This window comes from Lynx rufus, unplaced genomic scaffold, assembly GCF_022079265.1.
Source record: "Lynx rufus isolate CCGP_SWC_20201006 ecotype Redwood Valley unplaced genomic scaffold, mLynRuf1.p SCAF_6, whole genome shotgun sequence".
NCBI classification, from domain to species: domain Eukaryota; kingdom Metazoa; phylum Chordata; class Mammalia; order Carnivora; family Felidae; genus Lynx; species Lynx rufus.
This window is the reverse complement of record NW_025814878.1, coordinates 8,271,321-8,274,664: the sequence shown is the minus strand read 5'-3', so window position 1 is coordinate 8,274,664 and position 3,344 is coordinate 8,271,321. Positions and strand designations below refer to the sequence as shown.

General features: G+C 37.3%; 1 non-coding gene across 1 annotated transcript; it reads left to right on the top strand.

Moving 5' to 3' along the window:
• The first annotated feature begins 495 nt into the window (after positions 1 to 495).
• On the top strand, positions 496 to 624 carry LOC124529509 (small nucleolar RNA SNORA70). Its single transcript, XR_006966395.1, has one exon. It is a non-coding gene; the product is annotated as a small nucleolar RNA SNORA70 (small nucleolar RNA).
• The last annotated feature ends 2,720 nt before the right edge of the window (positions 625 to 3,344 follow it).

The window sequence follows — 3,344 nt, the reverse complement described above, 5'->3', positions numbered from 1 at the left end:
AGCCCACGGTCCATAGTAAATGGGCTCAATTTGGAATTTTACAGATAAAAGATATTAACTAACCTTAAAAACTGCTCTAAAACTTTTGTATATAAAATCTTGGACATGTATTTCAGTGAATTTGTTTTAGATGGTTTCTAGTCCAGACATCTTTCTTCCCAACTGGATTATACCTGCCTTGAATGAGGAATTAGAACACCACTGCACAAGGCTCTCAGTGGCTTTAAAAAAAATGACATACTTTCTTTAATTATAATTACATTTTGAATTTGAATGCTTTAATATATTAAAAGGAATAATTTGCATTTTCTAAATGAAAGAATATTATGATATTATCTGATGCATCACAATTCTCAATAGTTTAAAAAGATAAATAATTCATCATAACATTAAAAAAATAAGGTTAGAACTCAGAAAAAGAATTTTTAAAGTATAGCAGTAGTGTATTTACTACTAAGTCAAGAACTTAAAGATAAGCTATTAAGAATATACAATCTGCAGCCAATTAAACTGTGCTCTTTCCCCATGGGGGCCCAGTGTGCAATGGCTGCAAACAGCAGCCTCCTTGGTAGTGTATGCAGTCTATTGATTGTCTGGTTGCCCTAAGGGACCTTGGAAACAGCCCTTTCCAGTGGACATTGATGTTTGACCTCATGATATCTCCAATCTAGGCTCCAGACAGGCACATGGGGTGCCTTTGGAAAGCCCCAGGGCACGATGGCCAGGGTCCACATTGGCCAAGCATCATGTCCATCTGTACCAAGTTGCAGAACAAGGAGCATGTGATTGACACCCTACACAGGGCCAAATTCAAGTTCCATGGCCACCAGATGATCCACATTTCCAAGAAGTAGGGCTTTACTAAGCCCATTTAATGCAAATGAATTTGAAGACATGGTGGCTGAAAAGCGGCTCATCCCAGATGGCTGTGGGGTCAAATACATCCCTAATCGTAGCCCCTTGGATGAATAGAGCAGTCTCTGAACTGATGAGAACCTCAGCATGAGGTTCATGCTTGTTAAATTATTAACATGCTATTCATGCTTACCAATAAATCCTACTTCCTGGCAAAATATATATATATATATATATATATATATATATATATATATATATATATATGAGAATCAAGACCATTGAAAAGAAATGATCTAGACTTCCTTACATATAAATGTGTACTTGATAAATGCTTATTACCATAATAAAACCATTCAACACTGAGTAAATGTTTACTCCAAAAATTTTATGGAAAATTATTCCTTGAAGTTTTGTAAAATTTGTATGAACTATTTTGATTAGTTGCTAAATAATACATACAACCAAATACTGTTTGAACATAAATAGAAAAACACACCTGCAAATGATTTTAAAGCAGCAAAGGGAAGTTCAGTTATTACTGCAGACAGGAGCAAGTTACAAATCACTTAAGTTATCCAATGACTCTTCTGGTAAGGGGGGACAGTAAAGAATCTTGAGGGGAGGTTAAATCGGAAGACAAGCAACCACTTTGTTGTGTATTTCCATTGTCACAAATAGATCTGGTGGGTCTCTAAATTCTTCAAACACTTAATTTAATTGATTGAGTTTAAGTGACTCATAAAATGCATCAAGCTGTATTTCATCCAACTTGTGAATCATGAGATCTATATTAGTTCTTAAAAAGCTCTGCAGAATATATCTGCCTCTATCCCATTTCAAATTCTTAACCTTAGACAATAACTAAAGTATTTTCCATAACTTTCATAAACTTCTGTTTACTGCTACTTCTTAAGCAATGAAATGTTTTGTTTTTTACAAAGAACCAAACCCTGAGCAAGGGGGAAAAAATTCATTTCTTCATAAATGAGCCAAAGATGGCCTCGGCATATTGACTCCTAGATTGTTTATATCTTCACTGCAGACTGAGACCTGTTATTTCAAAAATTCACAAAGCACAAAATGTAAACTTTTCCACATTCAATTATTTTAAAAATGGCACCAAAAAAGCAGATTTGAGTCATTTAGAACCCTTCTACGTTATATCATTGCAAAACTTCACCAGGCATCTGCTGGCCATTAAGATATAGCCACATGATGATAAGACCCCACATGCTGTAGCCCTTCTGACCCAGGGACTCCAAACGGTGCTCCTGAGTGATAGCACCTGAAAGCAAGAAGTCCTTTCTCTGATCCCTCCTCGGCCCCACCTCCAGGAGTTCCCTTCCCTCCTCTCTCCTAGATAGTGGCCCCCTCTGTGAGCCTCTGGACAGCCTCCCACTGTGAGGCACTTTCCCCTCTCAGGAAACCTTGTCCAAGCTCTGCCCAATTTTGTTGTGTAGGCATATCTTTTTCCTTGGATTAGTCCCCAAGTCTTTTAAACCCTGACACGCACTATCAGTTTAGCGCTGTTAAAAATCTTACTTGCAAGAAATCTAATTTCTGCTTTTAATGACTTGCCTTTTAGATTGGTGGGAGTTTGAGCGGCCAGCCTCTGAGGAAGAAATTGCTGACACCGTTGGAAAAATGACTCTGGAGCATTGACAGGAAGACAATGGTATGTGTCACATCTGAAGGTGAAGGTCTCTTGTGTGTGACAAAAGTGACTAGCAGTAGTCTGTCCAATTGGGATATGGAATATGCTCTTTACTTGTCTATAACTTGTAAGTTAAACTCTACATCAAATCAGATAACCAAAAAAACTCTCAGCCTGACTATACGTCTTTATTTCCTGCAGCAACATCTTCATGGAGATACAACACAATATATGATTGTATTATCAACTATTGTCAAGCATTGATTTTAGAAAAACACACTATTTAAAAATTTTTGTATATTTATTGGTATAACTACATAAGTAGTACCAGTTTTGTTTTGCATTGCACTCATAGAAAGACAAGCATGATAAATTTAGTGCCATAAAAATAATTCTCCCAAGAAAATCTTATGATTCCCCTTATTAGAGGAGAGCTCATTTATACCAGTGTTCTATTAGCCCAGGTTTTTGGGTTTTTTAAATTAATTAATTAATTAATTAATTTTTAAATGTTTGTTTATTTTTGAGAGCGAGAGAGCACAAGCAGGGGAGGGGCAGAGAGTGACAGAAGATCCAAAGCAGGCTCTGATCTGTCAGCACAAAGCTCCATGTGGGGCTCGAACCCACGAATCGTGACATCATGACCTGAGCTGAAGTCTAACGTTCAACCAACTGAGCCACCTAGGCACACCAAGGCCAGGTTTTTCAAATATCTGCCACCACCCAATGCAGGACTCTTGTTGTTTTATCAGAATTGTAATGATCTTCTGGTCTTACTGCATTTGTCTTATTGCATCAGAGCACTTTGCTCAGATTACCTCTGCAGTACTGA